This window comes from Ischnura elegans, chromosome 8, assembly GCF_921293095.1.
Source record: "Ischnura elegans chromosome 8, ioIscEleg1.1, whole genome shotgun sequence".
In the NCBI taxonomy this organism is placed as follows: Eukaryota; Metazoa; Arthropoda; class Insecta; order Odonata; family Coenagrionidae; genus Ischnura; species Ischnura elegans.
In genome coordinates, this window is record NC_060253.1 from 54,032,236 (window position 1) to 54,047,210 (window position 14,975).

General features: G+C 38.2%; 3 non-coding genes across 3 annotated transcripts; all 3 read right to left on the reverse strand.

Annotated features, from left to right (window-relative positions):
• Window positions 1–439: 439 nt before the first annotated feature.
• On the reverse strand, window positions 440–514 carry Trnav-aac. The gene has a single exon. It is a non-coding gene; the product is annotated as a tRNA-Val (tRNA).
• A 1,754-nt stretch (window positions 515–2,268) lies between these two features.
• Window positions 2,269–2,341, reverse strand: Trnav-aac. The gene has a single exon. It is a non-coding gene; the product is annotated as a tRNA-Val (tRNA).
• A 9,102-nt stretch (window positions 2,342–11,443) lies between these two features.
• Window positions 11,444–11,516, reverse strand: Trnav-aac. The gene has a single exon. It is a non-coding gene; the product is annotated as a tRNA-Val (tRNA).
• Between the last annotated feature and the right edge of the window lie 3,459 nt (window positions 11,517–14,975).

The following is a 14,975-nucleotide window of genomic DNA, read 5'->3' on the forward strand; positions in this document are numbered from 1 at the left end:
TTTCGACGCAGCGACGTCATCGATGACGTATGCCGCCGCAATGGATGACGTCACTCTGTCGAAATTTGTCATACCTTTCAATAAATTGGTGGAATAAAACACAGTTTTTTTCATTTCATTATTATAATTAACTTCCAAAAATTTGAGACTGAGAAGATAGAGGTGAAACAAATTATATTAATTCCAAAAAATGTCCTGAAGAAGGTATAAGAAATCTGGTTCGTAGTTAATTTTTTTGCATTTAATTGTTTTTATCATTTATAGTATCTCGAAGTTGGAGAAAATCTCTCAGCGGAATTGTTAGAGGGGTTGCGGTTTCGAGTCACGTCTAGATAAGTCCCCTTTAACCAGGACATGTATGCTCGTGTACGTGTAATTGTTAACTTATGGAAAAACTTGTGGGAACCCAAGAAGATTGCGAAATGAAGTGGAAAAAAATTGTTTCCGCCCGGGATCGAACCGGGGACCTTCCGCGTGTTAGGCGGATGTGATAACCACTACACCACGGAAAAACATTAGTATTTCCATAGAGTAAGTATATTGTTATATATACTTATTCCATGGTACTACTCAAGTTACTAGCGTAGTAATTCGTCCTTTATTCTGCATGTTACGCAATGTATTATCCTCTATTATGGCTGGTAAAAATAACTTCTTCGGTGAATTGGTAAATTAAACTCCAAGAACTTGGAGTCAACTTTCTCAGGAGAGATGTCGTGGAACATAACTAATGATAAACGAAGATATTGTATTGCCCACAATTTAATAACAGAGTACTACACGTGTTTCAATTGTTATACAATCATCCTCGAGTACTAAAGTTAGTTTCTGTTAGTATCTGAGGATGATTGTATATCAATTGAAATACGTGCAGTACTCTGTTATTAAATTCTGGGCAATGCGATGTCTCCGTTTATCCAAGAGCTTGATCTTTCTGTTCACAACGCAAAAATTCTACCAATCAGTGCTCATCTTAATGAGAATATTGACCGCTGGATTCAATATAAAGCCTGAATCACACGATCATTTTTTTTCGTCGCGAAAGTAATCACTATGCGATCACTTTTCCCGTTGCGAAAAGCGATCGCTCTAGTGATCATTTTTCTGAATCACACGGTCACTCCCGCCGCCGCTTTTCGCATCATTTCCGATATCACAGCTCGTTGTCATAGGACCCGCATCACGAAAATATATAGCGTGTTTGTTTATCTATGCCGTTCCCACGATTGTCAAACGTTGCGCTGCAATCGCTCCATACGGGAATGCGTCCGATTGGCTGATATGGGGTTTTAGTGACGGTTTTAGCGACGGAAAAAGCGGCCGGACTGGTGATGAAAAATAGCGATGGGAATCCTCATCGCGATCGCGAAAAACAATTTCCGGCGACGATCATTTCGCCTAGTGATCGCGATAGTGATCACTTTCGCGACGAAAAAAAAATGATCGTATGATTCAGGCTTAACACGAGGAATGCGAGATGTGTCATCTTCACCCACACGCCACGATCAAAATCATATTCAACAATTCATTTTCTATCGTATTCCTCTGAAATTTCGTGTCTTTTTCCATACTTACGCATACTAAGATGAACTACTACGATGATTTTATTCTCAAAAACGTACTCAAAATTGTGATGCCTACGTGATAAGGGTATTTACCGTTTTTTTAAATAAACACATTGGGAAAACATTTATTCGGATTATATTTTCTAGTGATTTGCTATTCTAGTGGATATTTTATAAGGAAATTGGCAACATGCTTCGATTTGATTCCGTAACTAGCAGTGTATGCTACAATTTATACCATGAAATTTCCAAAGCATTTGAACCAATATTCATGTTTGTGTTGGCCATACATTTCTAAAATATATTCCATTGATTTCGAATTTCTTTCACGTAGTTGTGTGTTTGAGCAAATACATGCACGGTACGCCGGTATGATTTACTGTTGACCTGCTAAAGTAAAGTAAGATATTTCTTTTTATCATACCGGTAATAATGAATCTCTTATTTTTTTAAATGTTTTTCATCCAATGAATTGGGATAGATTGCCTTCCATTCTGACAATGCCATATTATAGGCGAGTGATAATCGTTAATTAGGCGCCTTCGTATGGATAAGAAAGGGAAACCTATTTAATATGAATCTATATAAATTGTTTTCAAAAAATTTGGTTCGGGATAAAACTGAAGAATTACTGATTAAGGAAAATTTTATCAGCGGAAACCGTCGGGGATCCATATAAAATTGCGAAATAAGTGGAAAAAATTGTTTCCGCCCGGGATCGAACCGGGGACCTTCCGCGTGTTAGGCGGATGTGATAACCACTACACCACGGAAACAGATGTGGTTACGATAGTGTTACGAGCGACCAAATTAACTTACGTTCTGTGCAGTGTATTATTTTCTATGATATGTGATACAAATATTTCTTTTTCAGTGCATCGACACAGCTATAGTTCCAGTCATGTGACGCACACAATTCATTTTGTTTTATCAGATTATTCCTTACATTGGCTGCACTTTTTTGTGTTCGAGTATTATTTTGTTTCAAACGTTTGATGTGGGTAGGCGTATGATGATATAAATTTATAGAAATATTTTTTACGATCTGATTTTTCAATTTAATTGTAAGAGTACCTTAATGGCCTCTTACTGCATGATGAAAATGAAAAAAAAATGGCTTTTTACTCTTAATGAAAATAATAAGTTTTTACTATTATGCTTATTTATTCATTAATTACTCTATTGCATGAATTAAATACTTGAAAATTTTATTTTTTTATGGGAAAGATGCCATCATTTCTTACATAAAATAAGTAATTCTTTCTAAAAACATATATTAAACCGAAGCATACATTTATGTCTTTTTTTAAACAGAAATCAGATAAAATATAAAACAGCATTTATTATATTTACCGCAAGAGTTCATTTATTTGAGTATAAACCATTTCCGCTGTAGAATTGCTAGAAGATGCCATCTTTTTAAGAAAAAATTAACTGTTAGCTCTCCGTATGAAATAAAGATGTGAAATGGCATAAATACCTTAAAGTGGAAAGATTAGCTGATCGGAGAATTGAGTTGAGACTGCATCACATCGATCTTTGAATTGTTGACAGCAAATTATGTAAAATGAAATACATTTACTTCCACTAATTGAAAACCATTAAATCAGGTAAACGTTTTGATGCTTCTCTTTTTTTACTGAGTGCGTCCGATCAGAAAATCCGTACCAACGAATAACATATAGGAGAAAAAAATGCGTCCAAAAACCTTTTTCCGTGACCGCATAAGAAAGTAAATAAGTGGTACGATCCTTTAAGACAAAAACATCCTTTTGTCGGCAAATAAAAATTTGTCCCTGAGCAAGAGCTGTCCGCAAGCAAAGGTATCATTAATTTTTAATGTATTTATTTCTGTATCAACGTTAACAGCACTATTGATCTTTTACATTGGTGTTTTTAACTTAACAAGTAAACATACTCGAAAATCCATGCCATGGATAGGAAAAGGCTACCCAATTGGGACTCGAACACGCGGCCTCTTGTGTGGCAATCAAGGACTTAACTCCGCCGCCACCGAGGCCAGCATCATGATATTAGTTTGCATCCATCTGTCAGTATCTTCTTGCATGGTAAAAATAAATGCGTAAATTGTCGGTACTGCTCCCAGCCAAAGATCAAACAGTCCAAGAGTCACGAGATAGATCTCTCGCTAGCCCTCCTGAAAACCTCTCTTCTGGCTGCAAAAAAACTCTCCGCCTAAGGCTATTTTTTCTTCCCCTCAGCAGTCTTAGTCTGCCCACGTCGCCCGTCCCCCTGGAGAAATTCGAGGCCTCGAGGGAATTGCTCCGCTAATGAACGTCACTGGAGAAGGACACCGGAGAGTAGCCGCGATGTGAAGGGTAGCGGGAGTATGCGGATTCATGCGAGGGGAATTGGGACGGTGGGTTTGCTTTAGTTTTTTTTGGTCATCTTTGCGCAAAGTCAAGTTGGCTTGCTCCCACTATTCATTAAAAATGCTAAATGTATTGTATACAGCGACCTAGGCTCAACCCATTTCCACCCACGGTAGCCATATAGCAACATCATACCATTCTGAGAGTATGAGGCTCTTGAAGAAAAACAGCGCTCCTTTATGCCGTTGAATTTTCAAAAATATGCTGTGGAAGGTTGCAATAACTGAATCCACTTATTTTTTTAGTTTTGAATCCAATCGAAATTAGCCCACTGACAGATAAAGACGGGTGTGAAATGGATATTCAGTCCGGACGCCTACATATATAAATTACGTGTCGAGTAACAGTAAAAGTCTAATAACACTGGTTTACAAAAAAACAAAAATTTTCTGGCGCAAGAGGTTTATTAACCAATCTTTATAGGGTTTTTCACGCTGATTTCAAATATGTAAATAGTTTTTCTCCATCACCCTCAGTTTTCGTGTGATTCACCGAAACGTCCCGAAAATCCCGAAAAACCTGGTTTCATGCACCAATATACACTTAAAAGGGCATAACTTCCACCCTAGTTATCGTAGAGCAATGAAACAAAAACCAGCGCACTTGTCATACTATACGCGTGAATTGAGACTGCATTTCGTTCCATTATACATCGTCAGGGTTGGTACCCGGGGACCACAATGTCAAAAAATGCAATTTTGGTAAACACGATTTTTGGCGCAATAGGTTCATTTGCTGACCCTAATAGGGTTCTCCGCGCTGATTTCAAATATGTAATTAGTTTTTCTCCATCACCCTCAGTTTTAGAAAAGCTTGCATATTTATTGAAATATGCAAGCATGTAAGAAAGTATCATCTTACCTTAAAATGTTGTGGAGATGGATTTCCTTCTGTATTTCGCATCTTTCACATCTCTCTTCAGTGTCCAACAGCAATCAGAAACCATTCTTGCATTCTACTGTCCCTGATACCTCTTCTCCACAACACTTATATCTTGGTGGAACCGCTCACCATGCTCGTCATTGGCGGCACCAAGGTTGTCAGGAAAAAAGTCCAGATGCGAGTCCAAAAAATGAATTTTCAGCGACATGTTGCACCCCATGTCTTTGTACGATTGCAACATTCCTTCCACAATGTATCGGAAGTTCTCTGCTTTATTATTCCCCAGAAAATTCCGTATCACACTTTTCAGTGCCCCCCAAGCTGTTCTTTCCACTGGGTGTAACCCATCCTCGAACATTTTGTCACCCATCAAAATTCTCATCTGGAGTCCCACGAAAATTCCCTCTTTTATTTTGGCGTCATTTACCCGAGGAAATAGTGCCTTCAAATGGCGAACTGCATCTGAATTTCTGTCCATAGCCCTCACAAAGTTCTTCACCAGCCCTAACTTTATGTGCAGAGGAGGAAGAATAATTGCATCTGAGGAGACTAATGGAGGATGCGCAATATTTTTCTGTCCAGGAATTGGTGATTGCCGCTGTAGCCATTCCTTTCTGAGGTAATGTTGTGTCTTGTCTCTGCTATACCATTCACATAGGAAGCAGCAAAATTTGGTGTAGCCTCCCTGGAGACCAGTTAACAAGGCAACAACCTTTGACTCGCAACACACCATCCATTTGTATGTATCATATTGAATTGTGTCCAAAAGAAATTTCATGTTTTCATAAGTTTCTTTCACGTGAGTTGCATAAGCTACAGGCACAGAGGGAAATTTGTTCCCGTTGTGCAACAGCACTCAGCCTTCAAACTCGTTTTTGACGAGTCGATGAATAGTCTCCATTCACTCGTTTTATGTTCATGGCCAATTTCATCCATCACATTCTCAATGTTGTTGCAGTAAACCAGACCATTTGCTTCAGAATAGAAATTTTGGAACTCTCTTTGACGATTGCGATAGAAACACACCTTTGTGTCATGATGCAATAAGTTCCAGCCACTTAGTCTTGAAGCTAACAGTTCGGACTGTTGTTTCGACAAGGAAAAATCACGAATAAGATCGTTTAAATCACCCTGAGTTAGGAGATGAGGTTCACTGGAAGATAAACTTACCGTAAACGTAGGATCATGCAGCTGTACCTCTTCAACATGGGTGTCTTCCTCATGTTCAAAGTGCACTGGTGGTTGTGGTGGATGAGCTGGCACGGGTAAGTCCTCGCTGTGAGCAACTGGCCTCATTGCAGACGGCAAATCTGGGTACTTCACTGTATGCTTGGATTTTGCAGTAATTCCACTTATCTTTGTTACACAGAAGGAACAGTCTGATGAGTGGTTTCGTGGTTCACGCGGAACCATGGGTACAGCAAAGTTCATGTGACGCTGCGATCCCTTTTCCCACTCTGCGAGACGCTTCGCGCATGTCGAACAACATATATGTGGTGCCTAGTCCTTGTCTTGCTCCCCCATTTTACAACCGAAGTATAATTCATAGCAATGTTTCACCAAAGGGGTCAAAGAACGACGTTGCGACTTGAATGTCAACTCCCCACAAATTTAACAGAAGTTATTGGGGTGGTTAACGCACTTCCTGGGCATCTTGTCTCACACGTAAAACACAGGCACAGCACCGCACACTGAAGAAGGAGAAAACAACTTCACTTCGTACCGGTTATTCAAGTCCTCTGTCACCTTACGCTTGCTACTGAAATGTCGGTGATTCTGACGAGCGAGTGTGGTCAACAATGACTGACAACGCTACTACAGTAGGAATGTGTGCGATTATAAAGCACGCGCTCCGATCCACTACTCACGACACAACCCTGATTAATAATATATGAGCGATAAAATTGACAATACTAAAAAAATAAATATATATATCACTGGGCGTCCAGAAATTTCGCTTTTTCAGGAACAAAATTGCATTTTTTGACATTGTGGTCCCTGGGTACCAACCCTGACGATGTATAATGGAACGAAATGCAGTCTCAATTCACGCGTATAGTATGACAAGTGAGCTGGTTTTTGTTTCATTGCTCTACGATAACTAGGGTGGAAGTTATGTCCTTTTAAGTGTATATTGGTGCATAAAACCAAATTTTTCGGGATTTTCGGGACGTTTCGGCGAATCACACGAAAACTGAGGGTGATGGAGAAAAACTATTTACATATTTGAAATCAGCGCGAAAAACCCTATTAGTATCGGTTAATGAACCTTTTGCGCCAAAAATCGTGTTTACCAGTGATAATAGCTTAAAAATAGGGGTACCCTTACATAAATACCCAACAACCTGACAATTTGCAGGAATACCACTCTTATGATATCCTGAAAAGTCCCCATCGATCCTGTGTGTACTAAAAAAATTATTCTAGGCAAAAGTCACAAAAATATATTTTTGCATTTTTTGGCCAAACGGTTAGTTTTTTGACAAAAATTACACAGACCAAAATTGTAGATCAGGAAATTATCTACACAATTGTTGTGTACTTTTTTCGCCAAGATTAACCATTTCTGAGAAAAAGCCATTCGAAAGTCAGCTGGAGCTGTCCAATAAATGTTCGGAGACCGCAACAATATATATGGTCATGCACATTACGGAGAATACGAAAAGGACGTATGGTAGCGGTGGAGCGTCATGAAATCGACCCCGAATGTAAGTGAGGAGCCTAAGATAATACTTGTCCGCTACTAGTCCGTCAAAGCATAGACAGCAATTTCTGTAGTAGGGTGCGGAAGAGAAGAGCTCAATTTGGTCTAGAGTAAATGGCAATAAGTAATTTCTCAGAAGGAAAGAGCTCAAGCACGTAAATGACATTTACTTCGTATCCGATAACGTTTTTTGGATGCATCAGCATCCATTGTAGAGAAAAACTTTGGCAAATTTCTGGAATTTGTATTATTTTTAACATGGACAATGCTCCATCAATAAAGTCATCCATTCACGGAGTATAGCCTACATTTGTGATATTCTAACCTTAAGTATGTGCAAAAGTACAATAGTTAAGATATTTTTGAAGTTCTGATATGCTTGACGTCGTTATTCACATAAATCCAAACATACAGTATTGATCCTTCAATTTCCGTTTTTAACGCTAGTACTGTACTAGTGGTATGGTATGGTATTTGGAGGAGGCGACCGACAGCTTAGGTCATTTGCGCCATGAGGGAAGGGTAGGTCAGGAAGGGTGGAAAGAAACCCGGCGTCGGCATTAGCCTGCTCTTAACGAAAGGCGCCAAGGGGACCACGGCTTTACGTCCCATCCGATGGACGGAGTGCTGCGCTCGAATTTGACGGAGTGTTGCGCTGCCGGGATTTGAACCCGAGCCCACCGGGTGGGAGGCCAACACTCTAGCAACCACACCATCCCGATCCCCTACTCTACTGGCGTTTTGCATTTTACACCCGTATGATTGATTGTGTACGCGCCTGAAGGTTCACAAAAAAAACTCAGATACGCAGCTAAGAATTAACAATTTTAAGTTGAATTTTTTATTTCGCTGAATTTGGTGCTGTCGCCAAAATGCGCGCAATACCATCCCAGCTTGTGTGTGCATGGGTTAGCGACCGTGGTTGGATATAAGAGGGGTTGAGGGGGTGGGTTAGAGAATGCCATGGCTAGGGGGGGAGGCTTTGGATTGTGCGGGGGTTGTTGCGGGGCTCGCTCCCATTTCATTTTCCACCACCAACTGTACGAGGAATGAAGAAGGAGGGATATGGATGGGGTACAGAGGGTTGGTTCACGCATTCCACTCATCCCCAAATGAAGCTGAGAAAAAGAATGGGAAGGGGGAGGATACAGTAGGGTCTCCAAGGCGAACACGTGCGCCCGGACTGAAGGCTTTGGGGGAGGGGGATGGGGCTCAGAGGGACTATAAGTGTAAGGGGGGGTTCTGATCCTTAAGGGTGGGTGATATGCTCTATGCCTATGCTTTATTGGAGGGGGAGAGTTGACACAGGAATGGTTTTTGGTCTACGGAGTGAAGACTACTGTCGTCTTTATGTCTCTAGGGAGATCGGTGTCATCATATCCGTTCTTGTTCCCGGTCAGGCTAGCATTATAGCTCTTTGTTAGTGACTAAGATGGGGATGAAGTCATTCCGAAATGATATTCATGAAACCGACAGTCCTGCATGAAGCTTCTGGAACTTGAACTATTTTGCAACCTGACTAATTAATACTCAATAAATGAAGCCATCCCATTGTAGAAACGCAGCCAAGAATAAGTTGATATTTTTTTAATTCCAATTTTAAGATTGATTAGTAGTTGATTTTTTTATTTAATTAAATTTGGTGCTCCATCGCCAAAATGCGCCAGATTCGCACAGTTCATTGCTATAGGATTCCACATAATGAAGAAGTAAGTGCTGAAGGCTGTTTTGTCTGTGTAAAAATTTAGATTTTCTATCCAAAGTCAATGGTTGCTCAACTCCATCTCCGGCATTTTGAGATTCATTCAACTTTAAAGCCATAATGCTAAAGTTGTTCATATCCTTGTATAATCCGCATCACTAATCCGTCAACAGCGTTTTGAAAGGAAGAGAAAGATAAAATATGTGATACAAGTTCTTAAAAATTAATCTAGGTGGGGAGATACACTTGAGGAAATATTGGTCGGGGATTGAGATGCCTTGAAATAATTGTAGCGTGGCGTCAAAATTATATCTTACATCAATGCATATTGAACTTGATAGTGTACTGAAACGGATCGATTTCTACGGACGACGTGAAAACGAGAGCAGGAATGAAACCGGAATATCTGTCAGTGTTTCTAGATATTTCTATAACTCGCCCTTACTCTTCCAGTGAGCCAACCCGATGGTTGTTCAGGATAGAATATTTCAGAGACCACCACCGAATGAGTCTAAGGCTGGCGAATTTCTCAAATTTGTGGTATGGCTGTTAGTTCTCCCTAGGCCATATCGCACTACGAGGATTTGGATTTGCGGATGTCCGCAAGTATTTTCCAGTATTTGAACAGTCAGCAGCCAAACGCTCTACCTATGAGGCAATCACACTCCATGTAACTCGCCCAAGCATCTCATCTTTATGCTTGGTTTGTGTGTTGAATCCATGATCATCTATAGTATCTCGAAGTTGGGTGAAATCTCATGGCGGAATTGCGAGATAAGCTACTACTTTACAGATTGGTAATATTTTACAGCACGCATGTATTCATCTGTTCCATATTAAATGTAATGCTAGAAATATGGTGGAGCCTTTCTGTATGATATTCTGACCTTATTATGGGAAAAAACAACAAGGTAAAGACATTTTTGAAGTTTTGATATGCTTGATATTGTTGACCACGTTAATTCAAATATGTAATAGTGAGGTATTTATCCTCCCCTTCAATTTCCTTTATCTGAGCAGGTATTGATTTTGTTGCACGTATCACCATGGTCTTATGTGGCGCTTGCATTTACATAAAAATTAATTTTTAAAGCTTGCACTCTTTGCCAAGAGAGCCTAAAATAAACTTTAGTGTGATTTTGTGTTAAATATTAAAATGCGTCCTAGGCGGACTTGGTGGCAGCCGACAAATTAAGTTTTATCCCTCCAGTTTGTTTAATTCAGTTGTTTATTTTTTTAGAGGTGCTTCCATACCCTCTCGTAATAAATGAAGTTTCCCATAATAAAATTTAAAAAAACATGCAAAATCTTTAACAACATCTTATTGAATGTAGGGCGTCTTTCAGTATTCAATCCTTTGAGTGCCAACAGATTTTCTAAGTACTAAGGTACTACACTAAAAGTGCAAAGGCAGTTTTGCTGATTTTACAGTAGGTTAGAAAAAAATTAGGACTCAATAACAACTAAAGGTATATACTCAAAAGCTTTAGGAAATCTTTATTATATGTGGTTTCACCTTTTTAGTGTATTATTTGACGAATTTTTGGTAATATGAGTTAATTTTTCATAATTTAAAGAAAATTATTTAGTTAATATTAAAATAAAATTAAAATTGACTATTTAATGATAAATGAACTATCAGCCTCTAATAGGGAAGATTGCAGGGAGATAGGAAGAGCGCGACAGCGCTCCCTTGCACTCTAAGGATTAAGATTGGAAAATTACAACACCGCCATGATTCTTAATCAAGCAAGTGATAATTTGCGCATAATGGACTCGATTTGCGCATAATAGACTCATAAAAGGCTCGTCACCGGACAACTACGTGTTTTTAGCAAATTCTGTATTTGAAGCCAAATAACGTTACCTAGTTGTATGATAATTGCGCGAATGTCGACTTAAAATTGCTGTAAAAAGGGCTCAATTCAAAATATTGGGATTGAATTATTCATATTCTGTTCAATTAACTAGGTTCTTAGCATTGATAGCTGCCCTGTATTACGATAAACATTTTTACTGGCCGGCATCGGTGGCGGCGGGATAAATTCCTCGCCTACCAAACAATAGGTCGCGGTTTCGAGTCCCGTCTGAATAAGTTCCCTTTAGCCAGGGCATGAATGTTCGTGCACATGTAATTTTTAGCTGGTGGAAAAACTTGTGGGATCCCAAGAAGATTATGAAATTTCGTGGAAAAAAATGTTTCCGCCCGGGATCGAACCGGGGACCTTCCGCGTGTTAGGCGGATGTGATAACCACTACACCACGGAAACGTTTATGTAAAATTGAAGTTGCTAACGTTCTAATTCGTTCTTCATTCTGCATGTTATACATCATGCATTATCCTCTATGATGTCTGATAAAAATATCTTTTACGGTGAATGGGCACGATTAAAAATAAGTTCCAGTCATGTAATGGAAGCCAAACAATGTTAGTTGTGCGAAAATGACTTTACTACTGTCCAAAAATAGCTGGCAAAATGGTTAAATTCAAAATATAGGAGTGAATTATTCATGTTCTTTGTTCCCTTAATTAGGTTTTTATTCTCCATAGCTTTGATTGTATAAATTTTTAACAGCTGGCCTATTTGGCGGCGGGATCAATTCGAGGCCTGCCAAACAAGAAGTCGCGGGTTCGTGTCCCAATTTGGTAGGTGCCCTTTAAATACGGCATTGGTGTTCGTGCACGTGTAATTGTTAACTTGTGGAAAAAACCCCATGTATAAAGCCAATATGTGATTTTGCCGGTGGTATGGGTATAGATAAAGAATGTGTAAAATACAGTGCAACTTGGTTGGTTATCATAGCCCCGACCGTAACTTCAATATCACGTCATTCTTAACTCACTAGCAAAGTCCCGTCAAACTTAATGCATAAGCATTGATAAAACCTCGTATATAACGTCAAAATCCGGCTCCAAGCAAGGACTGTTCAAAAGAAAATTGTAGATTTCTTTCAGCAGTAAGACTTCAATTAAACGTGCTAGTAAGTTTTGAATTTTTATTAACATATTGTATTTAGCCTTAACTGAGGTATAATAATGTATTCGTTGCATTAATCACTTTATTTTGATGACTTTTTTTACATGAAATTTAAATAGCACTGCACTGTTACTCATAATTTTAGTAGTATTTACACCAATAATATCATTAAAGTGTATATATCATGAAAATCATAACTTTTTATTTCTTATGTGCTATTGATCAATTGGTTAAATAACCCTTTCAAAGTGTCACTCTGATATTGCATCAATGATTGTGTGGTCCCTTAAATGATTCTATAACCAAGTTAAACTGTATAGGGACTAGTGTAACCTTTCCTTTGTTAGTGAAGGAGAATTAGAATGACACGCTACGAGTGAACGCGTGCAAGGAACTCAAACTCTATGAACACTAAACCTAATTGACATCGGAAGGCAGGGATGGTCCTATTGGACTACAACATATGAAAATAAGAAACACTGTTTTCCCTGAGTTTTCATCTATTTCATTTTTGTTGCATTTTAAATATTTTTTGATGTTTTTGTTTGGTTTTTAGTTATTTTAACATTTTTTACATCACCACAAGTTTATTATATTTTTTATTTACGCAATATTTTATTTTATTTTATATTTTTTACAATGAACAATTTCATGAAGTGGCTGAAGGCCAACGGTCATGGCAAGTGCGAATTCATTGGTGGCAAAATAACAATAATAAAATAGAAATAAAAGACGTAGGAAAGATTTCGGAGTTTTCGAAATAATATTTCTTTTGGAAATCACTCTAGTACCATATATTTATTTTTCTATGTTAAATACTGTTGTAGAAATTTTACTTTTAATTCACCGCTAACCAGGATCCCTCAATTATATCCCTTATTGGCAATATTGATATTTTTAGCGATAAAAATTCCATGTTTAAGACGAAGTGTATTTTATCATTTCCTGGATATAGACAGTTACTTATACCACTTATTTTTTTTAAGTAACTGTCTATATCCAGGAAATAATGGAATACCACATAGTTAACCAAGAGTTAGTGAATTTTATTTTATCATTGCCGAATTTTGTCTGACCTCATGTTATTTGAGCAATATATTTTGATATAATATAATTCATATTTTAGCTCTCCTTTTCTCATGTAAAACTTATTATTTTAAGAATATTTTATTCATTATTAAGAGTTTTATTGAGAGAAATGTACATGTTCTGTTCTAAATTGGGTATATGCCCATAATAAAAATTATTATTATTATATTGAAACCTGCCTAGTGCATATCGTACGACTTACATTTCGACTTGCAAACGTTTGTAATCGAGCGATTTTCAATGTGATGTGTGGGTAGGGGTATTTGCGCATCGAGGGAGGGAAGCGGAGGCGCTAGTGGGGAACAAAGGAGCAGCAAGCGGCGCATGTCAAGAGTATGGAGGGTGGGGGTACGCTGACTTCGGAGATGTGGAGGGGAAGGTTTTGGTTTTCGGCTGGTTCATTTTGGCGCCGGAGGGGAGTACGGCATTCGGCGTGGAGCAATGCCACACGAATGGAAAATTACAATGGGACGAACAGGTGGATGGCATTGTTTCTTGTGGTCGAGAAGGCCATTCTTCTCCTCTCACGGAATCGGGAGAATGCGGCAAAATGTTTTATTGTTTCCATGATAACGGTATCATTCGCCTGATTCGAATCCGTAAAGCACTAACTGGTAACTTACTTGGAATTGGTCGACCAAATCATAAATATACAAATTAAATTCAACGGAGGGAGAACAAAGTGCGATGGAGAGATTAAAATTCGTATCAGGTGTGTGTGTGAAAAAAGAAATAATTCTGGTGACAATCTGTGCCAACATTCGTGAATCAGGTGCTTTTTAACAAGCTTATTGTAAAGAAATAAGGTAAAAATTCCTAAGAAAGCGGAATTAGAGGAGGAAGGTATTTTTTTGGTTAGGAGGAATTATAAAAAAATCTAAAGAAATCCTACGATAATTGAAAATGGATCAACATTTAAAATTATTTAGTGATAGATGTAGAAAAGGTTAACATGAATGCGAGAAAGGCCGCTAAAAATTCTGTGGGAGATGTTTACGATTTCTAACAATACTTCTTCATACATAGAAGACCCTTAAAAATTGAGTGTGCGAAAAATTTCCTTAGATTATTTCAATATCCTCGAGATATTAAAGAATAGGAAAAAATTGAGAGGACGGTGTCCATGGATATGCTATTTTTGAGATTTGATTCCTCTTATAGTTTTGGAAGGGAAAGACTGGGAATAGACTCAGGACCCGGTCTGGAGCTATGGGAACGAAGGGAGAAATTAATAGTACTTATACATAAAATATTTTTCGTTTACATGTGAATTTCTACTTAAAATATTAATTAAAAATAAATATCAAGTTTGAAGTTTTCTCTATAATATGTATTTTGAGTACCCTTTCGTATTTTTTACGACTCAAGCAAATGGTTACTTGTTGAAGAATAATCGAATTCAGCAATTAAAAGGAGCTTGTGGATAGAATGGATGTAAAATATCTGTACTTTCATCTTACATTAATTCCTTAGTTTTTTGACAGTTTATTTCGCGAACATTCCTGGTAGGAAGTAGTTTAGATATCACCTGAGAAGCGTTTTTCCATTCCAGATATATCTACACAAAGTTGAACTGGCACTGTGTTCTTTTGAAATAACTGTCATCCATAAATTGGCACATGTTGAAGTTATCCTGGCAAATTCAGAAAAAAAGCGGTCGCC